A 24,783-nucleotide genomic window follows, 5' to 3' on the forward strand; every position below is an offset into this window, starting at 1 on the left:
ATCCTTTATGTGTGGATTTTCAACTTACCACTCAATGGACAGTCACACTTCCCTCATTTTAAGGTTCTTGGGTAGCGGGGAGAACCTCCATTGTTACCAGCATGAAGGGAAACCATGTCAATACCAGAGCGGAGCTGTCCTCTCCCACCAAAGTTCTACTTCATCCTGATCAGCGACCCTTGACCACAGTATCACAGTCATAGACACACTGCGTGAGACGATAGCGCAGCAGTAGAAATTGCAATTCTGTATCTGCCATGTGAAAGTGAGTCCCACCAAGTAGGTTGTTTGGTTTCTCTTGGTTGCAAACATACAGATGATAAATGGGCTCTGGCTGGTGGATGATTGTTGCTGGTAACTATGATCAAATTCTGCCACCCGGACCTCCCCTCTGAGGACATGGGAGTCACCTGCCATCCTTGCCTGGTGTGTTCATCGAAAGCCTTCCTGCACACATCTCCCAGAGAAACAGAGATTTACATGTCTCTGTGCCTGGTGGGGCCCAGGTGGGGGAAGGACAATAGGGGTATTGGTTTCCTGGGTTGGAGTTTCGGGTTGGGAGGATAAACTAGTAGTGCAGAGGGAGAGTGGAGATGGGGGCTCCACAGTGTGAAGGTGATGCCAATAAAGTGAATGTGTAGATGGGAGAGTGGTAAATTTGAGATGACATTTCAGATAAAACATGGGTTAAACTAGTGTTTGACCTTAACCCCAGTTCCATAATGAAATTATCTAGCATCTGTTATTTCTTCTCCTGTGTCTTGACTAAAGAAGAATAAAATTGCTCTGGTGACTATGGGGAACTATGACAGGCTCTCCACACCTAGTGCCTGCTTCACAGTAGACTCAGCAGCAGTGTACCGTGGACATTCTTCACCTCAATTGGCTCATGGGTCAGGGTCTTGGGAGCTGCTTTTACATTTCTGTGTGTGCATTTCGGTGGGGCAAGGGTCAGGAGCATCACAAAACATATCACAAATTCTACCATTCTCACCATCCTACACGTTCTCTTTATTGGCATCATCTTCATGCTGTGGTGTCCCCATATCCTCTCTCCATCTGCACAAATAGTTCATCCTTTCGACATGCACTCTCCCCCACTAAACAATATTCCCTTTGTCTGTCTGCCTCCTGGGACCCAATGTCCCACGTCATGTTTTTAAATCTGACTAGGTAAAAACAGTCATGGAATTATTGCCCTTTTGTCTCTGACCATAGAGTCTTCCCGGCTCATCCATGTTGTTACACACATCAGAGTTTTCCCTTTTTTAAGGTTGAACAGTTTCCCATTGTCCACACTTACCTTGTGTTGTTTCTCATTCTACCCATAACTGTATTTTGGCCTGTTTCCTGCTTCTGAGCATATTTTCTTGATTTCAGGAGAATTTGGTGGAATGGGGGAAGCTTGGCAAGGGCTGCCATTTTAATAGAAAAGTGTGACATTATGTGGGGAACTTAAAAGAGCATTTCTTCTCAGCACATATCAGTGTCTTTGGTTTGTCCTATCCCAGGCTATAGGGGGGATTTATGTGGTCTGAGTAAAAATACTCCATCAGGGTATATGGGGTGGCTTTTTGGCCAAATGGAAGCACAGGGAATATTTTGCTCCCATTCCCCTCAATCCCAGGTGCACAGAACCTTGATTGTCAAACTCTCTCCCAAAAGCCTCCACCAGATAACTGGTGCTTGATAAAGCTGGGCAGCTCATTCTCATCAGCTGTCCATTGATTCTTCACTAAGGAAAGACCTGTGTGCTAAGTGATCTCTAATGTAGACAATGGTGAAGGAAATAGGTCCCTGAAAGCAAGTCTTTCAGGGGAAGCACAGGGTCTCCCAGCCTCTTCCTCAAACAGCCCACACACTGCTGTGATCACAGTGACAGCGAGCAGGGTTCTAGGCTCTCAGGATCAACTTGCTGCCATGCTCTGGATCTGAGGATTGGGGAAGGGACTCATCTGACCTGGGAATCCATCAGTGTCTTGGTGGGGCTCAGTCTTTACTTCTTGGATGGAGTTTTAATAAAAATCACCCTTCCTGCCCACTCCCATGAAACATGAAATATTCTCTAACGCACCCTTTGTCCTTGTCTCTCTGTAGGACACAAAAGATACCAGGAGCAGGTAAGCACTATCTTTATTCAGAGGGGAGGGGTATGAGTATATAGAGCTTCATGGAATGTCCCACTGAAGAAGTCTCCATCCTCTGCTTAGTCTAGGGGGGAAGCTAAGCAGCACAAAGTCCCAGAGGCCTTGTCTCACACTGTCTGCAACGTTTCTAAGCACTACAGTGATGAGGAAGGTATTAAAGACCCACTGCCAGGGTATGGCAATCCAAGAGTCCTTCAGTGCTGGGATGGAAGTTAACTTCAGTGTAAATCATATTCACCACCTACCCCTGAACAGGCTGACAGATAGTTTGTTTAGTTGTTCCAGTGGAGGGTTCATGATGCCACAGTGCTATCTCAGGGACACAGGATCCTGGGAACCTCTGGGGACTTCAGATGCCTGCTCACCCATTGATTAACTGTGTCCCCAAATGAATCAATTCCTTGATTCCAGTTTCCCTTTTTACCAGTTGTCATAAAATTTATGTGCATCAATGTTGGTAAGGTGCTTAGTATAATAACTGGGCCATAAAGATTACTCTTAATATTTCAGTTAGTTTGGGAACAACGCAAGAAAGATAGATGATGCAAATAGTTTTAGGACCTTGACCCAAATGACATTTTCCAATCCCTCATCCACAGTTACAGAGTTCTAAGGCTCTAAAAGGCTCAGTGTTTCCCCTAACTCATTTCTGTGCTAAATTAGCCCTAACCAGAAAGTATTTGCTGGCTTACTCAGATATATGTTACTGTAAAACTCTTCAGTGGCTTAAAGTTAAGCACTTGCATTTTCTGAGAGAATCGTGTGTGGGAAATCTGGGCACAGCTCAGGTGGGGTCACAAAGAGCAGTTATGTGCTGGCTGGGCTGTGTGTCATCTGTGACTCGTGTGGGGAATAATCCTCTCCCCATCTTCTTCCAGTTGTTGGCAAATCAGTTCTTGTGGATGTAGGACTTAGGCCCTGACTTGTGTCACCTGAGAGCTGCCTCAGCTTCTGGAAGCCCCCACTCATCACATGGCACTTGGGCCTTCCATATGGCCTGTTATTTCTTGAAAGTGAGCTGAGCTGAGGAGACAGTCTTTGAATTAAGTCAACTGTAATATGGGGTCTTATGTAAGGAAATATGAACATAGTGGCACATCCCATCAATGTTTGCCATTGCTCAGAGACAATTCTCAGGTTATGCTCACACTAAAATGTAGGAATTTTAGAAGGCTAAGAAAATGAGGAGTCCGGGATCAGGCCAACACCCTGGAGTTACCCTCTGTTGTGGTCCGCCCTGAATTGCACTCATCTGACTCTACTTAACAGCTTTATTAGTCCTATTTGGAACGAAACTGCCAACTACGGCTGACTCTGCTGGGGGTGGGCACATAATTTAGAGTATCTGGAGTTATGCCATTATAATCTCAACACTATTCTGAATTTTTATATTTGGCCCCAAGGGTTTCAGAGAAGGGATTATGAACCTGTAAGTGATTCCTCTCCCCTGTCCTGACTAGTAGATAGCACCAGCAATTTAAAAAGGAGGATCTCTGAGTTTGATCAATAAAGACACATGAAGGGAAAAGCAGGAATTGATGTGATTCATGTTCAGATTTCACTGAGTTGATTTATTTACTGTTACCTTGTACACAAGACATTACATTAAGGTTCATTGTGTTTCTGAAATGAGCTTATGTGGCCCCTAAGGAATACTTTATCTTTTAGAAGCCCTCATTATTAAGACATTTCTTACTACTATGTATTGTTACAAATAAACTGTAATCAATTAAACAGTAATTGTGGAGGCACAGGTCCCTGTGTGTCCTCCACTGTGAAAGAGTGTGTCTACTTCGTCTCTGCCTCTAACCATGATTTGAATCTTTTCAGCAAGAGCCAGGGCCTCAGACATCAGGGGAACAGCCACGACGTCAGCGGAACATGTAGGGCCATCAGAGGAGCAACCAGGAACTTCAGGAGAGCAGTCCGTGAGGAGGAGATGTCCCTTCTACCATCCTTCGATTCAGCAATCAGTTCTTAGGGAGACTATGCAGCGTTTAGATGAAGGTGAGAAGCTGTGTGAGATACACGCAGTGTGGCTCTGCCTGCTCTGTGAGGACACCGGGCAGCCCATCTGCAGGTTCTGTGCACGGTTCCGACAGCACAGAGGACACAAACATGTCCGTGCCACAGATACGTGTCTGCGCTCCAAGGTGAGTGAGGGCTCCGGACTCCTGCAGCAGCACTTGCTGTCTGGCTGAACTCCCAGATCTAAGGTTCTTTAGACCAAAAGCCAAGTTTATGATCCAGAAATAAAACTTTCATCCTCTAATTCTTCTGAAAATTAGTTCATGTTAGATCCCCAAAACACTTTCCCATGGTCCATATGGACTTTCATAGGGTGGGGAGAGTCTCGTCCCTATCACTCCTGCTGTGATGGCCCCTCCTCTAGAATACAGTTGTCCAAACACACACTGGCCTGTTGTATCTTCACGTGTGTGTAAAATTGGAGAATCCATGATGTGCGAGGTCATGTGACAGATTCCCAAAACTGGCACAGAGACCACCAGATTTTATTTCTCCTGCAGTCTGCTAGGGCAACGAATCAGCTAAAGAAGACTGCAAGAGTTCCTTCATGTGGGTTTGGGCCCCACCAATTTGGAAGTGAATCAGGCGAACTTCCTGGAAGAGAGTCCTGATGGAAACAGACAACTTTCCATATAGGAGGTGGAGAAAGGCTTCTTTTAGGTGCTGACTGTCTTCATGTGCATCTGAGTGAATATACTCAGCGTGTGTGGGTGCTTGTGGCTCTTTGGCCAAAGGGAACCATGGAAAAATTTTGCTCCCATTAATCTCACCTCCATGTGCATAGAACTCTGGTTGTCAAACTCTCTCCTGATGGACTGCTAGAGATGATTGGTACATCCAACATTGTTGGGCATTCATGTGTACGAGAACGTCCTCCCTTGTTTGTGAATCTCTCACTTGCTCCAAGGGGCCTGCCTGGATCTTTTTCCGAGGCATTAGGGATCGACCTCAGAAATATTAATTGCAGGAGCTGTTCATTTTAGTTGCCACTCAGTCCCTCTGAAAGGTTTCCATGTCACCTGAATTGCTCCACCTGCACGGGCCACCTGCCACCACCGCAGTGGCCTGTCTCATGAGCTGTGTGTGGATCTTCAAAGGACAGGCCTGTGTGTAAGTGATTTAATGTAGACTCATCTGAAGGCAGGCAGGTCCCTGAAAGATTGTCTTGCAGAGGGGAGCACAGGGTCTCCCGACCTCCTCCTCAGGCCGCCCACACATGCTGCTGTGATCACAGGCACAGCAAGCAGGTTACTGGGCTCTGGGAGGATCAACTTGCTGCCGTGTCTGGGCCCTCGTGGGTGGGGATGGGACTCATCAGACCTCGGCGTCCATCAGCATCCAGGTGGGATCACTACTTTCCTTGCTGGATGGAGGGTTTACAGAGATACCCCTCGTGCCAAGCCCCATGACATGGGGATTCCCTAACTCTTTTTTTGTCCTTGTGTCTCTGTAGGGTGTGAAAGACACCTTGACCAGGTAAGCACTATCTTTATTGGGAGGAAAGGGGTCTGAGTACGTAGAGCTCATGGGAGCTCATGGGATTTCTTCGTTGAAGAAATCCATCCTCTTCTGACTCTAGGAGTTCAGTCCCAGAGACCGTGTCTTCAGAACCTCACACTGCAACATTTTCTGAGCTCCACTGTGATACGAAGAAAAAAATTAAAGACCTACCCAGGTATGGAAAGTCAAGAATTCTTCAGTGTTGGGAATAGAAGTTAACTCCAGTGTTAACCACATTCACAATCTATCCCAGGACATGCTGGCAGACAGACAGGCTGTGTAGTTGTTCCAATGGAGGGTTTAGGATGCCCCAGTGCTTCCTCGGGGACACAGGATCCTGGGAACCTCTGGGGACTCTTCTGATACCTGCTCGCCCAGTGATTAGCTGTGTCCCCAAATGCATCAATTCCTTGATTCCAGTTTCCCTTTTGCCAGTTGTCATGAAATTAAGTGCCTCAGTCTTTTTTTTAGGAGCTTAGTACAGTAACTGGGCCATAAAGTTTACTGTTCATATTTCAGGAAGTCTGAGAACAATGCAAGAAGGGTGGATGATGCAAATAGTTTTTGGACCTTGACCCAAATGACATTTCAAATCCCTCATCCACAATTGCAGAGTTCTAAGGCTCTAAAAATCTCAGTGTTGCCCCTAACTCATTTCTGTGCTAAATTAGCCCTAACCAGATTTTTTTTTTTTTTTGCTGACTTATTCATTTATATGCTGCAGTAAAACACTTCAGTGGCTTATAGCAAAATACACATATTTTCCTTTAGAAAAAGATTTATTTATTTATGTGTACAGGAACTGGGGTACAGTCCAGAGGTTTGGTGGGGGGGCAGGGAGAGGATGCACCAGAGACAAAGTAGGAAACAGAACAGGCAGACTGACTGAAATACACTGCTGAGGGGAGCAGCGGGCGAGGCAGGAGTTCTGCTGCGCCATGTGGGCTGCTCCCTGTCCAGGGATTGGACTTGTGCTGCAGTGGCTGCGTCTTAACACCTTGCGCCACCGGGGAGGCCCTAAATACACACATTTTTCTGGGAGAATGTTGTGTGGGAAATCTGGGCACAGCTCAGCTGGGGTCACAAAGAGCAGTTATGGGGCTGGCTGGGCTGCGTGTCATCCAGCGACTGATGTGGGGAATAATCTCACAATCTTCCAGTTGGCAGAATTCCTTTTTTTGTGAATGTAGTACTTGGGACCTGCTTCTTGTCACCTGAGAGCTGCCTCAGCTTCTAGAAGCCACCACTCCTCACACGGCACATGGGCCTTCCACATGGCCAGTTATTTCTTTACAGTGAGCTGAGCTGAGGAGAGAGTCTTTAAATTAAGTCAACTGTTATATGGGGTCTAATGTAAGGAAACATGACCATCGTGGCACATCCCATCATGTTTGCTATTGCTCAGAGGCAATTCTCAGGTTATGCCCACACTCACATGGAAGGAGTTTTACAAGGCTGGGAAAATGAGGAGGCAGGATCATGCAAACACCCTGGAGTCACCCTCCATTGTGGTCCTCTCTGAATTGCCCTCATCTGACTCTACTTAGCATCTTTATTAGTCCTACTTGGTACTAAACTGTCAACGTATTGATTCAAGGCTATGGCAGACCCTGCTGGGGGTGGGCACTTAATTTAGAGGATCTGTATGTTATGCCATTGTAACCTCAACACCATTCTGAATTTTTGTATTTGGCCCCAAGGGTTTCAGATAAGGGATTATGAACCTGTAAGTGATTCCTCTCCCCTGTCCTGACTAGTGAATAGCACCCGCAATTTAAAAACGAGTATCTCTGAGTTTGATCAATAGATACATGGAAGAGAAGAACAGGAATTGATGTAACTCATGTTCAGATTTCACTGAGTTGATTTATCTACTTTTACCTTTTACACAAGAATTACTTTATGGCTCATTGTGTTTCTGAAATGAGCTTATGTTGCCCCTAAAGAATAAGTTATCTTTCATTTATTAATAATGATTAATGATTAATTAATTATTAATTATTAATCTTTATTAATAATTACTATGTAATTACAATAAACTGTAATTAATTAGATGGTATTTGTGGAGGCACAAAGGCCCAGGTCACCTGCGTGTCCTTCACTGTGAAGAATTGTGTCTACTTCATCTCTGCCTCTAACCACTGTTTGGAGCATTTCAGGAGGAGCCGGGGCCTCAGCTCCTGCAGCCAGGACATCAGGGGAACAACCAGGGACATCAGGGGAACAACCATCGAGGAAGAGACCATGTCGGAGGAGATCACCCTCCAACTGTCCTTTGAGTGAGGCAAGAACCCAGCGTTTAGAAGAATGCATTGCAGCCCGCAGGGAGGTAGACCATCAGAATTTGTGTGAGAAACACAGAGAGCAGCTCTGCTTATTCTGCGAGAACATTGGGCAACTCCTCTGTCGGCGCTGTGCACGGACCCCCTCCAGCACAGAGGACACAACCATGTCCTTGCCAACGATATGTGTCTGCACTCAAGGTGAGTGAGGGCCCGGACTCCTGTAGCAGCACCTTCTCTCAGGTTGAACTCCCAGATCTGAGCTTATTTAGGCTGAACCCAAAGATTGTGATCTGAAAATAAAACTTTCAACCTCATTCTTCTGTTCTTTGTTTTTTGTTTGTTTGTTTGTTTGTTTGTTTTTGTGGAACCCTCGCCGGTGGCCAGGGATTGAACTGGCACTGCAGAGGCTATGGGCAGCCTCGCAACCCAGTGCTCAACTGCTGCGCCACCAGGGGAGGCCCTTTTATTTTTGTGTTTTTGTTTTTGTTTTTTTGTGCCTCATCCTTCTGAAAATTAGTGCATGGTAGTTCCCCAAAACACATCCCCACAGTCCATATGGACTTTCATAGGGTGGAGTCTTGTCCCTAATCACTCTTGCTGTGATGTCCCTTGCTGTAGAATACAGTTGTCCAAAGCACACCAGCCGGTTTTATTTCTACATGTGTGTATAACTGGAGAAACCATGATGTGCAAGGCCATGTGACAGATTCTCAACACAGGCACAGACACCACCAGATTCTCCTGTAGAGGACTAGGCTAACCCAATCAGCAAAAGAAAACTCTCTGGAGTTCCCTCTTGTGGATTTGGGCCCCACCAATTTGGGAGTGAATCCAGGGAGTTTCCTGGAAGAGACCTGATGGACACAGACAACTTTCCAAACAGAGGAGGTGGGGAAAGGCTTCTTTCAGATGGTGACTCTCTTGTTCTGTGCAGCATTTCCTGGCAAGGCTGTATAGCTCCACCTGAGGGTTAGCTGATGAAGTTCAAGAAGCTGGTAATCACAGCCTTGGGCAGGTTAGTTAACCCTTCTCCACTCTCCAATTGGAGGGCAGACATGATGGCAGGCATCCGCCAGTTGCTCTGGGAATAAGGGGTCTCCTGTATTATGGCACAGAAAGTCCCCGGGGCACTTATACTGAAAGCTAAGGATTCAACTATATTTCATGTCATTCTTGTCTCTTGAAAGGCAGAGATTCCTCTCAGGGAGCTGATGAATCTGTCATATTCACTATGCTTTTTTCTTCACCCAATTTTGGTCAGAAAAATCTCCAGGAAGCTGTGACAAAACTGAGGGAACAGGAAGACCAGTATACGAGTCAGAAGTTGGGGCCTCCCTGGTGGCACTAGGGAGCACTATTAAGCACAGCACTATGATGCTATCCTCAGCCTCTGCCGCAGAAGTTCGATCCCCTGCCAGCCAGGGAGCTACCCACATGACAAGGCAGATCTCTCCTGTCTTTCCCGCTGCTCCCCACAGCAGTGTATTTCAGTAGATTTGCCTGCTCTGCTCCCCACTCTGTCTCTAGTGAATCCTCTGACCCACCCACACCTCTGGACTGTGCTCCAGTTTTTATATGCATAAATAAATAAAAAATTCAAAAAATTTAAAAAAAAAGAGTCTGAAGTTGAACTCAAAAGAGCAAACAAGGGAATGGGAGGTAAGAACTTGAGTCTTTTCCATCCTAGAGCATTCACAGAGGGCGTGGTTGGGCAGAGCATGAACTTGATGGTTTAACCTCACCAGCCCATGAGAAATAGATGACAGCCAAAGCAACATGCTTTATTTTTATGTCCCTAGTGTCTGTGAGAAATTCTCTGTGTCTTTTCAGCCTTATAATAGTGATGGGTTAGGATGCCCAGCACCTCAGCCCCTAGAGACAGAATTTTGATCTTTCTTACATTAAACATCCTAGGCTGGGCTTCACATTATAAACAACTCAGTTTCAAGACTGAAATGTTAAATAACTTCATGACTTGAAGACCTCAAACATATGGCTTTGACAGTTTCTTTCACCACCATGCAGGGTTTGCATTTGCCCCCACACTGCCTCCCCCATGTTCCACAAACCATTCTTCGTGGGCAGTGGGAACAGGGTCCCTGCAGGTGATCTCAGGTCCTTGCCACTCATGAGGCTGGCAATGAGGACAGAGCTGCTGCAGCTTATGTGCACTGAGACTTTCCATAGCTGTCCCTCTCCTGGGAAGAGAACCCAGCCTTTCGTGAAAGACTGAGGTCATCCCTCAGTTGGCAGTTAGTGCTCCAGACTATTTAGTCATCCTCCTCTCTCAGGGGTGTCTTCCAGCCTCTGCACTAATCCCTTGTGTGTGGGTGTTAAAGTTAAACTCAAAGGACAGTCACACGTCCCTCATTTTAGGGTCTTGGGTAGTGGGAAGAACCTCCATTGTTACAGACATGAAGGGAAACCATGTCAATGCCAGAGTTGAAGTTGTTCTCTCCTCCTCCACAAACGTTCCAGTTCATTCTGATCAGTGACCTTGACCACAGTATCTCAGTCACTGCCACACTGGTGAACTAATAGTGTAGCCATGGAAACTGCAGTTCTGTATCTGCCTCATTAAAGCAAGTCCCATGTAGGTGGGTTGGTTTCTTCTGATTGTAAACTCACGAATGAATAGTGGACTTGGATAGATGGAGGCTTCTTGCTGGTAACAATGATCAGATTCTGTGACCCAGACCTCCCCTCTGAGTACAGGGGAGTCACCTACCAGCCTTCCATGTGATTTTCATCAAAAGCCTTTCCTTCACAGGGCCTCCCTGGTGGCTCAGCTGGTTGAGCACAGTGCTGTGAAGCTGTCCGCAGCCTCTACGGTGCAGGTTCCATTCCTGGCCAGCCAGGGAGATTCTCACATGGCACATCAGTCCTCTCCTATCTCACCCACTGCTCCCCTCAGCAGTGCTTCGGTCAATCTGCCTGTTCTACGCCCCGCTCTCTGGTGAATCCTCTCACCCTCCCGTGCCTCTGGCCTGTATCCCAGTTCTTGTATAAATGAAAAAATAAATCTTAAAAAAAAAAAGACACAAACTCCCTCAGAAATGGAGATTTACACATCCTTGTACCTGCTTGGTACCAGATGACAGAGGAACAACGGTGATGTTGATTAGTGGGTTGGGTTTACCTAGTATTTGACCCTGGTCCTAGTCACACAATGAAAGCATCTGTACTTTGTTCTCTTGTATCTTTAATGAAGAAGAAGGAAATTATTCTGGTGACTCTATAGACAGGATTATGACACCTCTCCCATATCTAAGGGCCTGCCTCCTGATTGACTCAGTAGCAGTAAACTTGAGACATTCCTCCACCGCAAAGGACTCATGTGAAGAGTGTTTTTGTAGCTGAACGTGCTTTTCAGTGTGTGTGTGATGGGGGTGTAGGGGAGAGTGTTAAACAAATTACAAATGTACATGCTCCCCAACTCACACATTGTCATTACTGGCATCAGCGTCACACTGTGGAGCCCCCAACTCCACTCTGTTTTTAAGGTGACAGTGTTAAAAAGTTATGAAATTATTGTCTTTTTTTCTCTGACCATTAGTTTCCCCAGCTCATCCATATTGTAACACATATCAGAGTTTCCTGTTATTTTAAGCTTGAAATTTTCTGGCAGATTGTCATGAGGGAGCAAGAACACTCAGAGAGGAGGAGGGAAGCTCTTTATATACCCTGGCGGCTTCACAACTGCAGCCCGGAGGAGATCTCACTCCACAATCTGAGCCCCAAGCAACTAAGTTTACAGAGTATTTATTGACTGAAGTGTGAGAAACAGCCCCTGGGGATGCATGAGTCAGGGCGGGTGTGGCCTTGAGGGTGCTTACTCGTTGTTCCCTGAAATTCTCAGTCTACCGGCTCTGTTCCAACTTCAGCTCATCCACAGTCAGCCTGACATGTTCCACTTCATTTCCCCCTTTTTCATTTTTATTCTATCATATCTCCGGTGCATAGATCTCAGGGTGCAGCCTTCAAAGATAGTTTTATTTTTAGGGTTCCGGTGTGTGTGAGAGAAACTGCAGTTAGTCACCAGGCATTGCCCAGTGTACAGTTTTAGTTCTGTCCTCCTGGACTTTCTGACCTCCCCTCTGGTGTATGTGTGGGTTAGCACCCAGAATTTACTGTCGTTGTCTCAGAAGCCTCTTCAACTCTCCTGAAGTCCCTGCCTGCAGTGTCCCTGAAGCTGCCTACTTAACTCTGACTTGCCCTGGGACTCAGTACCCCTTCTACCGATGGAGCCCCTCACTGCTGTTAAGACAGAGGGCAACAATCTGACCAGTCACTGCTTCCTGCTGAAAATGGGTGATGAGGGTGAGCAGTCAGGGCTCCACTGCAGGGCGGCGATCTATGGTACCTGGGAGGAAGGACAGAGGAGGCATCTTATCAGGCTCCATCTGAAGGACCATATGACATCTGCTGGCTTTGTGTGCACAGGAGATGATTCTGACGAGGGTGTTGAGGATGCAAGGCCCAAACAAGAAAATCATAAAGAAAATAGTGAGGAAATGAGAAAGAGTAGCAACCAGGACAGAAGTTGGTTTCTTATAGTGGCCACAATGGATTGTAACCAATTAGGCATTTGCCCCACATGTAGGCCATCTTTTATACAGATATATTTTAATGACTTTAGGTTTTATCTCCCTAGAAGTGTGAAAGTGTCCTGGCTCAGGCTAGTCATCAGGAGGCCAGTCCAAGGAAAATGGAGCAAGGCAGAGTAAGTGGCCCCTGATTCACCAAAAAGGTGATTTATTTTGGTCTGCTACTGTGAGGGTCACCTTACAGCTTTTCTTACCTCTGGGCTTCTTTAAAAAACATCTTCTGGGCCTCCCAGGTGGCTCCAGGGGTTAAGCACAGCACTATGAATCCACAGCCTCTGCAACATGAGTGTGAGCCCCAGCCAGCCAGGGAACTACCCACATGGCGCAGGAGACCTGTCCTGTCTTGCCTCCTGTTCCCCTCACAGTGTATTTCAGTCACTCTGCCTGTTTTGGTCCCCACTCTGTGTCTGGTGAATCCTCTCATCCCTGGCAGCTCTGGCCTGACCCCAGTTCTTCTACGCAAAAATAAATAAAAAAAATCTTTGAGAAAAAAAAAAAATCCTCTTAGAGGTGTGTGTGTGATTGTGAACATGGAATGCAGTTATAAAACTGCCTAAAACTCCCTTTTCACTAATTCTAGCAGGTGTGTAAGTCCTGGTACATTTTGATTAATTCCTCCCTCTTTTTATTATGAATCATTTTTATCCACAGGCAGGGACTTCAGTTTTCAGACTGCTCCATCCTGCAGACCTTGTATTTCAGGCACCTTCTCCATTTCTCTTCTCTTCCAGACTAGAACTCTCAGAGGATGGTGGAAATGTGTGGGGTTGGTTGTTTTTTACATGACGCTACCACTCCTGAACGCCTGTTTTAGTGAGATGGACACACTAGGTCTGACGAAGGTACTAGAAGATCAAAATAAATTTTTCTACCTTCCAATGCAGAGCCTGGTTTATGTCTGATTTGATTTTCTTTAAAACAGGCTCCCAGGGAGTGGGGTGAATGATTTGACTGCAACCCCCCTCAAAGAGCACCCCCTGGGTACATGTTAGAGGTGCTACAGAAATTCGAGGCAATACCCAGGCTCGGGCCTCTACCCTGGGTCCCCTGAGGTGGGGACATTCCTGAGCCACAGGTGAGCAGGATGGTGCAGGGCAGAGCCTGGGGCTGTCTTCCACCTCAGTGCCCACTTCCATCTACAGGGACCCGGGGCAGAGGATGAAATCCAGCTCTGCACAGTCCATGAGCTGACAAGGGCTGTTGCCTGGGAGGATGCAGGAATTTCAGTGACAGCCTGCCCCTGGCATTGGCAGCGACATCGTCCTGGAAACTGAAGTGATGAAAGGCCGTGGGGCAAGTTGATCTCTGATAAAGACGCTTGTCATGACTGGCTCTTGTCTGAGAACAACCCACCATGCTCTTGGGTGATTCTCTCACCGGATGGTCAGTTATTGAGGAGACGCCCGCAGATGAGAGACAAGAGCCCAGAGGCAGGGGCTGCTTAAACAGGGGGGGCTGCGCTTTCCAGTCCCCACAGCACGCAGAGGGAGGAGAACAAGCAAGGGCCCAGCCAGCATCTATGGGATGGAAAGCTCTAGGGAGGCCTACTGGGGGCTCTTTCCTCCCCACCTCCCACCCCTCCCTCCTCCCACCCCTCCCTCCTCCCAGGCCTAACCCCCCTCACCATGAGCCCCGCCCCAGGGCTGGCCCCGCCCCCGCCCCGCTGGCCCCGCCCCTGCCAGCCCCCACCCTGCAGCCCCAGAGGCGGGTCTGGAAAAGGGAGAAACCGAGTCTGACTGGGGGGGTGAAGAGAAGGGAATGAGGGTGTCCTTGTGGGGTGGGGCGGGTCTGCCCGGGGAGCAGAGGAGGGGGAGACAGAATCGGGGTCCTGGGGGCCAGGCTGGTGCTGAGCCAGAGAACCCCCCCTCCCCACGCAGCTTCCTCTGCAGTGACTGTGGTGATGCTGGTGGAAGATGAAAAAGTAGCGTGATGCAAACCTGCTGTTCACCCGTCAATTAAAAAAAAAAAAAATTAACATTTCCCTGTTTCCTCAGATGGTTTGAGAATGAGGAGAAGGTGAATTTAGGACGCCCCCTTGCCCTTCAGCACAGCCATGCTCTGGGAGGGGCCCCTGAATCCAGGACTAAGAGGTTCACAGGTTTTGATACTGAATGTCTCTCTGTAAAACAGGGAGGAGCCGGCAACACCAGGAACTGCAGACAAGCTCCTGACACAATCCAGGCTCTGTAGACCCCAACTCTTGTCCTTCTCCCACCCACACCGGGCCGTGAACTACAAGTCACAGCTTGGGGTGAAGGGACTTTCCGTGGGGGCCAAGTTTGCTCTAGAATTTACGTGTTCTTTTGCAGAGGAGACACCAACACCAGGAGCGGGAGCCATGGTCTACATAATTGTTACAAATAAACTAATCAATTCAACGGTGTAGAGATCTGAGGAGAAAGTTCAGATTCACCCTCTTGCTCTAGTCCTCTCTACTGGGTAACAAGGCCAATGGCTTTTTCACTATTTGTGCAAACATTGACTCGACAGACTGTCTTGTCTTATGTCACCCGTTACATTTACAGCTGCCCCTGCATGAGGCTTTCCTAATCACATGTCACCTCATCCCTGCTGATGGGGTTCAGGCTCCCCAGCCTTGGGGTTGACACAATGCTGCAGGGACTCTCCTGTCCACGCCACCTCAAGTCCGGGACCTTTCATTTCTGTAGGGCATGTTCCTAAGGCCCAGGTTGCTGGAAGGTGCCTGTTACCAGGTATCTTGTTCCACCGGAGCAACAGGCACCTGCAAGCTTCCCCTCACCTAACCTAGGCTCTTTCTGTGCTGATTCGTTGGTTTAGGGTTTCTGTCTTCTGATGAGAAGATTCTGCATGTGCTCTCCTGTTTTATTCACAGTCCTCTCTGTGGGAAGTCCCCTCTGCTTTTTACTTTAGAGATGAGGAAGCTGAGACACAAGTAGTGAAGTGAGTGTTGTCAGGTCCCCTGGGCACAAAGTGGTAAGTCAGACAGGATGTCTCCAGAACTCACCCTTGTTATCACCCTACAGGGGCAACAAATAAATGTGAGGATCTTCTTTGGTTGAAGATTGAGGTTCCTTGTAGCTCTTTTCTTGTTTGCTTATCGTTATTGCACAAAATAGTACTGAGAATTTCTGCCCCACACTTCTTTGTTCCTTTGGGCGGGGTCCTTGAGAGAGAGAGTCGTTGAATGGAATTGGTGCCGTGCAGGGATGCACGTTTTATTTTTTCTAGATATCTAGGTGTTGAAATTATATGAGTGTTACCCCAACTCAATAGGAGCCTCCACTGTTGAGCTTGACACATAATGTATACTTCTGACAATCCGAAGGATTGAACAAGGAACCTCATTGTGACTTACCCATGATTTACTCTGATTTGAGAATTTCCCTATTGGGTTTGTTTCCTGGTTAATTTGTGGAAGCTCATTATAGCCAATATTCTCTAATGTGTGTATAGCACAGCACCTTGTCATTGTGTCTTTTGATAGAAAGACTTCAATGTTCAGGCAGACACATAACCCTCAAGAAACACAGGGCTAAGCCATCCATGAGCACTGACTTTAACCATGAGTTAGTTGCATTACTTGCTACGATCATGTGATTTGCCCCCCTGCTGTGTAGATGATCATGGAAATTTACCTTCTAATGCCAAACCACAGATGTATTCTCAGAAAAAGACAGGGGTGAGGTGCTTGCAGAGAGACCACCTACATGTCAGCCCTCTAATGTATAAGGTGAACATCTCTTCTTGTCAGTGGGGCCTTCACAGGCACCTCCCTCCCATGCCTGTGAGCAACACCTGCAGCCCTCTGATGACAATAGTATGTGTTGGTCCCTCACCTTGACTCCTGCACTGTTTCTCCACTTGATCGCGAAACCATTGTGGTCTTGTACTATCGATACTAGCTGTGCATGGTATGTAAATATATGCAGGATAACAAGATTTTACACATATATTTCTTGCCTATTTTGTGTCATCAAATATATTTCTCATGTATATTTTCACATTCCGAATATTTATCTGGCTGAAGATGCTCTTACATAAAAATCTAAAAGTACATTTTACATATTTATGTATTGGTGTGCTTTTATATATATATATATATATATATATATATATATATATATATATAGAAGTGCCATTCAATTATATAATGCATATACACACTGTCAGATCAATGGAAAGAAACCACATACACTTACATATATAAATTATATGTGCATAATATAATATATATAAAATTGCATATTTATATTTTGATATATTCATCATTGCTCCTTTTTGTACAATGTATGCTTTCTCCTCTCAGGTGTAGTCTCCATAAAATTCCCACCACCCATTCACCCGTGCACCATCACCACAGTCCCTTGTGCTCTTCCCTCCCCTGTTTTGATCTCTCTCCCTCCCCTTCCTACCCTGACCCATTTTAAAGGAGGAAAAGAACAGGTTTTCATAAATTGACAAGTTATGTTCCAGAGTGCAGGCCCAAAAGAACAGTCATTATCTAGGAGGTGATTGCTCATTGCCCAGATAGGAAAATGGCCATGGAAAATGTAACTAAGGTGCCTGGTTGATCATTAAACAACAACATTTAGAAGCAAGGGGTGCTCAATTTCATTGCAGTTCTGGACTTGCATTCTACTTACACAGTGATTCAGCAAGAAGCTACAGATTAGACCCTCCAACATGTATTCTTATACTTTATGTGCTCCTCAACCCCATAAATACTGGCCAAAATCCACTTTAAGGAGATTGATTGGAGGGTCTTGCTTCCTTAAGGCAGGTGGCCTTGCATTACATTATTTATTTTTTTAGAAAAGCTGGTGGGTGTGGGAGGAAGCAGACATTTTCAAAAAATGAACAACGATGTAAAAAAAAAATAAAAAAAAAAAGAAAGCTGGTGCCATAGTTATTGGCTTCTATGCCATCAGCAGTGTACACCATGGTCAACACCAGAGTCTACTCTGACAACCCAGCATCCACAGCACACACGAGGGGCCAGGGGGCCATCACACTCCTTGCTTCTGTTTGGAGCTCAGGGTACCACCTGGCATGTGACTGGACTCTTGGCATAGCCATCCCCATGGATGTTTATCAAATTATTTCTCAGTCCAGAGTTGGATCTCAAAGGTAGTTTTTACTCAATTATAAAACAGTTCCTCTGACCTGTCCCCTGTGGAGCTGTTTCCGCTGCCCCTGTGGAGGAGGTGACAGGGGACATCTGGTGATGTCACTGGGAAGGCAGACAACCCCAGCCCTATTGGGTCAGCCTGTGCACCCCCACCTTCATTTTAGCATAATCATTACCAATCCCTGAAGACTTAGCATTGCAAATCATCTTCCCCAAACCTTTTGATGATCTTTCCTCCTGAGCCTGTCAGAAAACACAAGTTATTATAGACTTTAGGGCCCCTGATATGCTCTCTGATTTCTTAGAACACTCACATTTATGAGTGTCACACTGAGAAATGATGTCAGAGCAAATTGCCTTCAGGAAAAAAAAAGCAAGACCTGGAAAGGGAACCACTTGGGATGGTAAAAGATTATATTAGAGGGAGAAGCAGCTCTCCCATCCATTCACCAAAAACTTCTGGTGACTATTTTCAAGAACCATACCTATTTCTTAAAACATATTGTGATTTTTAAACTGTGTCCTTGAACGGAACAGCATAAACATCATTGCAGCGCAGGCGTTTCCACCAAAATGCAGGTGTCACTTCTCCATGGACGTCTAAGGAGTAAGGAGAGAGGAGGCTGGCCTTATACCAAGGGGACACATTCCCGAGCAGGCTGGCTGGAGGGCAGAGGTGTTCCTCTTCCAGCAGAGGAGGATGGATAGCCCAAGGAGGCAAAAAATACCTTGTCAAATTGGTATTTGATGGTGGGAGGGGGGAGAGTGCTGCCTCATTTCTGCCCACATGGAAGTCTCTAGGGACAGATGCGTGGACTTAGCTGCTTTGTTGCTTTGGAGGTTGTTGATGAAATCACTGCCTCCCTCTTGTCCCAGAATGTTTCAAACGTCCACCAGCAACATGTGGACCCAAGTAGAGAACAGCGGGTCATGTGTAGTCATGAGAGCAAGGCTGAGGCATTTGAGCAAAATGACGGTTAAGTTCTTCCTGCCTGTGGTGGTGCGAGAGGAAAGCACAGCTGGGTGTGGTCACGGGCATGACCAGTGGCTGGACACCTCCCACTGCAGCTTTAGATTCTCAAAACTGAAGCCTTAAATCCCTCCCAACTGCGGTTTTAATTTCTCAAAACTAGACCAGGCTGCTTAATAATCCTGCTAACGGCAAAAAGCACATCTTTAAGTCGGAAGTGTAAAGAATTTAATAGGGGCAAGGCCAAGATATAAGTGTTGAAGTGTGTTATATGACTTCTTGTTATCCTTGGTAAATTTTCTCATTCTCCTTAAAACTGAGCAACTGATTCTTATGTCTCAAAATGTGACCCTGTTTTTTAATTTAATCTTATTTTTTTTTTTAAATTCTTTACTGAAAATACCCTCAGCCCAAGCTGTAACCACCCCTCTGAGCTTTTCCTCCAGGGTTCCATGTTTGTGCAGGAGGCACCTGTGTTGGGGAAAAGTCCCCACTTTCTCCTTTGCGCTCCCACAACCACACACACTTTTTGACTGACACCAGATGTGGGGGCTTTTCCCCATCAATTTGGGTGTCTTGGAGGTCAACTCAATGGACACAACTAAAGTGAGAGGCCCCATATCCTAGCTCTAGAAACTCTCTGAGTCTCCCCAAGCCCATTTTTTCCTCTAGGTGTCCTGCCGGCCTGTCTCAGCCTAGTGTGGCCTTCCCAGCCAGGGTGGGTTAGTAGGAAATACTGTGCTCACAGGAAATTCTGTGCCCTCCTGCACTTAGAATATCAACAACCACAACAATTGATGGTTAAGTAGTCAGTCAGCTAAGGAAATGAAAAACAATTAGAATTCTTTGAAAACCATAATGAAAAATATAGTAAATGGGTAATTAGAAATGGGATGGCTCTCCCTGCAAACTTCGTTGCTCTTACTCTAAGGTGGGAACGGTACATACACACACATTACTTATTACTTGTCCCTTCAAAGCTGCCCCCTACGACCTCCAGCCACCCTGGGTGTCCCCCACAAAGCACTTGTGTTCTGGAGCCTGTGACAGGCCAGCTCCCTTGCACAGACCAGCATCCCTGCACCTGGTAGGCCACTCACCGCCCTCACCTAGAGGGGCTGGAGGCAGCTCCCCAAGGATGTCCTGTGTGTCTCCAGGGAGGTTTTTCTGCTCCTTTGAAAAAAGAAAGCTCAGAAAATGGCTGACTCTAAAGGACACTGCAGGTGATCATTTGAGGACTGCAGGTGTGACTACATGGGAGAGAAAAGAGGTGAGGTGAGTCGAGTGACCCCCACGGTGCTGTGGAGAGTAGGGGATGGCAGGAGGTCTCCAAACTGGGGGCCAGGCTGATGCTGAGCCAGAGAACCCCTTAACCCTCCAAACTGTGGCCCTGGTCTGCAGTCACTGGCTCTCCTCTGACAGATTTCTAATGGGAACTGCAAACAGTCATGTCACACAAACCTGCAGATTCACTGTCAGATTCAGAACAGTTACCATGTCACTATATTGGATCAGATTGTTGCAGAAATAAAAGGGGAGCATGAGACTGAAGGAAGAATGAGCCGCACCCCCTCATTGCAACCATGCTCTGACATGGGATCATTGAGATGCATGGATTAGTAAGTTTCTAGTTTTCACCCAATTTAAACATGTTTGGCTGTTATTTCTTCAGTCCTTTCTGCTCCTTACCCAAGCTTCCTCGGCTTCCCCAAGGCCAGGGGCACAGCTCACTGAGTTTGATCCCCAGGGAGGTAACCCCCATGGCTCAGCAGATCCTGTCTTGTCTGCTGCTCCCCTCCACAGTATATTTCAATAAACCAGCCTGCTCTCGGGCCTGACCCCAGTTCTTCTACGCAAAAATAAATAAGTAAATTTTTTGAAAAAAATTAAAATCCTCTAGGTGTGTGTGTGTGACTTGTGAACATGGAATGCAGGTATAAAACTGCGAGAAATCTTTTTCTACTAATTCTAGCAGGTATGTCCATTCTGGTAAACTTTGATTAATTCCTCCCTCTCTTTATTATGCGTCACTCCTGTCCACAGGCAAGGACTTCAGTTTTCAGACTGCTCCTTCCTGCAGACCTTGTGTTTCAGCTGCCCTTCTCCTACTTCTCTTCCAGCCCGGAACTCTCAGAGGATGATGGGAATGTGTGGGGTTGGTTGTTTTTACATGATGCTACCACTCTGAGTGCGAGTTTTAGTGAGATGGACACGCTGGTTCTGATGAAGATACCAGATGGAGATAAAAATCAAATTTTCCACCTTCCAGTACAGAGCCTGATTTATATCTGATTTGATTTTCTTTAAAACTGGACAAGTGACACCATCCATCTAGGCCTCAGGTTCCTCAATGTGATACTGGGGCTCTACTCCCAGGTGGTTGTGAGAAGTGCTCAGGCACAAAGCCTGAGGCATACAGCACAAAAACAGGGCTTTGGGGGTTAATTCATATAAAGATGCAAAGCATTTTCATATGTATGACCTCTAATGAGGGATCCTTGGGCACCATCATTTCATCTTTGTGGATTCCCAGGGAATTTTCTCCCTTCTTTGGGATCCATTTCTCCAGAAAAGAGGGAACTTCAGTTTAGAACAGACAGAGGAAAGGATTCCTTCCTGGGTTGGACTTAGCCCAGATGAGAGGTCCTTGTCCCTTGCTGTGTATCCCGGTCACCTGGGAAGCTGCCTGATAACACAGTGACCCTCAGCCTGGGCCACACATATTCAAAAGGCCGTGAAGAGGCCCCAGGCAGAGGACTGCCATGTAGTGGAGCTTCCACAGGGACACAGAGGGTCTCTCTTCCCAGAAGTGGTGCCCATGGTCACTTCTTTCTTCTCACTCAGGTCCTCGTGAGGCTCCCAGGGAGTGGCGTGAATGATATGAGCACAAACTCCTCACAGAGCACCCCCTGTGCACATGTTGTGGTGCTGCAGACATTCAAGATAAGACCCAGGCTTGGGCCTCTACCCTAGGCCCATGAGGTGGGGACATTCCTGAGCCAAAGGTGAGCAGGATGGAGGCAGGACAGTGCCTGGGGCTGTCTTTGACCTCAGTGTTCCACTTCCACTTACTGGGAACCTATAGCAGAGGATGAAATCCAGCTCTGCACAGTCCATGAGCTGACAAGGGCTGTTGCCTGTGAGGATGCAGGAATTTCAGTGACAGCCTGTCCCTGGCATTGTCAGCGACATCGTCCTGGAAACTAAAGTGATGAAAGGCCGTGGGGCAAGTTGATCTCTGATAAAGATGCTTGTCATGACTGGCCCTTGTCTGAGAACAACCCGCCATGCTCTCGGGTGATTCTCTCACAGGATGGTCAGTTATTGAGGAGACGCCCACAGATGAGAGACAAGAGCACAGAGGCAGGGGCTGCTTAAACAGGGGGGGCTGCGCTTTCCAGTCCCCACAACACGCAGAGGGAGGAGAACAAGCAAGGGCCCCGCCAGCATCTATGGGAAAGGAAAGCTCCAGGGAGCGCCTACTGGGGGCTCTTTCCTCCTGACCTGCTCCCCCCTCCAGCCCTCTGGGAGCCCCGCCCCCGCCCTACTGGGCCCGCCCCCGCCAATCCCAAACCCGCATCCCCTGGAGGTGGGTCTGGAAAAGGGAGAAACTGAGTCTGACTGGGGGAGTGAAGAGAAGGGAATGAGGGTGTCCTTGTGGGGTGGGGGCGGGTCTGCCCAGGGAGCAGAGGCGGGGGAGACAGAATCAGGGGTCCTGGGGGCCAGGCTGATGCTGAGCCAGAGGACCCTCCCCTCCCCCTGCAGCTTCCTCTGCAGTGACTGTGGTGATGCTGGTGGAAGATGAAAAAGTAGCGTGATGCAAACCTGCATGTTCACCCGTCAATTTTTAAAAAATGTTAAGATTTCGCTGTTTCCCACAGATCATTTTGAGAAAGGAGAGAGAAGTTAAACTTAGGATGCCCCTCCGCCCTTCAGCACAGCCTTGCTTCTGGGATGGGGCCCCTGATCAGTACTAGGATGGTCACAGGTTTTGATACAGATGAATCTCCATGGCACAGGGAGGGGCCAGCAACACCAGGAACTGCGGACAAGGTCCCGCCCCAATCCAGGCTCTGTGGACCCCAAGTCTTGTCCTTTCCCCACCCCCACAGGGGCGTGAACTACAAATCACAGCTTGGGGTGAAGGGACTTTCCGTGGTGGCCCCAAGTTTGCTCTGGAAATTATATGTTCTTTTCCCGAAGAGACAAGCAACACCAGGAACCCAGGCCTTGGTCTACATAATTGTTACAAATAAACTGTAATCAATGAAAAGGTATAGACATCTGAGGAGAAAGTTCAGAGTTTTTCCCTCTTGCTCTAGTCCTCCCTACTGGGTAACAAGGCCAATGGCCTTTTCATTGTTTGTGCAAACACTGACTCAACAGACTGTCTTGTCTTATGACATCCAATACATTTACAGCTGCCCCTGCATGAGGGACAAAAATTGAAATAATAATATTTGCTACAGCATAGATTTCTTTTTTTAAAGATTTATTTATGTATATAAGAACTAGGGTATAAGAGGGGTGGGGGTGGGAGTGAGAGGATTCACCAGAAAGAGTGGGGAGCAGAACAGGCAGATCTACTGAAATACACTGCTGAGGGGAGCAGGGAGCAAGGCAGGAGAGGTCTGCTGTGCCGTAAGGTGTGCTTCCTGGCCAGCAGGGAACCACACTCCTGCAGTGGCTGGCAATAGCTTGATAACACTGTCTTTAACTGTCCCTGCATGAGGTTTTCCTAATCACATGTCACCTCATCCCTGCTGATGGCGCTTCAGGCTCCCCAGCCCTGGGGTTGACACAATGCTGCAGGGTCTCTCCTGTCCACGCCACCTCAAGTCCGGGACCTTTCATTTCTGTGGGGCATGTTCCTAAGACCCAGGTTGCTGGAAGGTGCTATCTTGGTGCCTGTTACCAGGCAGCTTGTTCCACCTGAGCAACAGGCACCTGTAAGCTTCCCCTCACCTAACCTAGGCTCTTTCTGTGCTGATTCGTTGGTTTAGGGTTTCTGTCTTCTGATGAGAAGACTCAGCATGTGCTCTCCTGTTTTACTCACAGTCCTCTCTGTGGGAAGTCCCCTCTGCTTTTTACTTTAGAGATGAGCAAGCTGAGACACTGGTAGTGAAGTGAGTGTTGTCAGGTCCCTGGACAGGAAGTGGTAAGTGAGACAGGATGTCTCCAGATTTCACTCTTATTATCACCCCTACAGGGGCAACAAATGAATTTGAGGCTCTTCTTTGGTTAAAGACTTGAGGTTCCCTGTAGCTCTTTTCTTGTTTACTTATCATATCTTATTGCACAAAATACTACTGTGAGCATTTGCCCCACACTTCTTTGTTTCTTTGAGCGGGGTCCTCGAGAGAGAGTCCTTGAATGGAATTGGTGCTGTGCAGGGATGTGTGTTTTATTTTTTCTAGATATCTAGGTGCTGAAATTGTATGATTGTTACCCCAACCTCAATAGGAGACTCCACTGTTGTGCTTGATGCATAAGGTATACTTTTGACAATCCAATGGATTGAACAAGGAACCTAATTGTGAACTCAGGAATTACATTCTTTATCACACCTAAATTTCCTGACTTGACAAAGGCAGCACCATGGTGCAGTCAGTTCCTGCTGACCGCCGATGAGAGGTTCTCAGCTATAGATGAAGACTCAGAGTTTAAATGAATTTGCAGCTGGGGAGGAATATGGGGAGCAACTCTCCCTTTCTCCCCCTCCCCCAACACCTTCTGCTCTCTCTCCCCCTCCTGCTCTCCCCCTCCCTCTTCCTCTTGCTCTCCCCCTCTCCCTCTCTCCCCTTCTCTAGCTACCTTTGTAAATAAAACTACCCCCCCATTCTCTCCATGAGTCCCCATTGGGCAGGGAGGACCCACACCCTGGCCACTGCTTTCCCCTGGGGGTGCCCTGGGTTCTTTCTGGTAAAACTTTAAAATGTTCCCAGCTATTATTTCTCCTCATGTCACAGGGCAGGGAGAGGGGCAGCCCAGACCCCGCAACCTGCCTGCTCTACATGGGTTCTGCCATCCGCTGCATCAACACAAAACATATGAGACTTTAATGGGAAGGAACTTTAACACAACTAGGAAACAAGACAGGAAAGGCAAAGAATCTAGTTTCTAAATCAAGCACCCA

The sequence above is a fragment of the Talpa occidentalis genome, unplaced genomic scaffold, assembly GCF_014898055.3.
Source record: "Talpa occidentalis isolate TD23 unplaced genomic scaffold, MPIMG_talOcc4v2.1 talOcc4.2, whole genome shotgun sequence".
Lineage (NCBI taxonomy): Eukaryota > Metazoa > Chordata > Mammalia > Eulipotyphla > Talpidae > Talpa > Talpa occidentalis.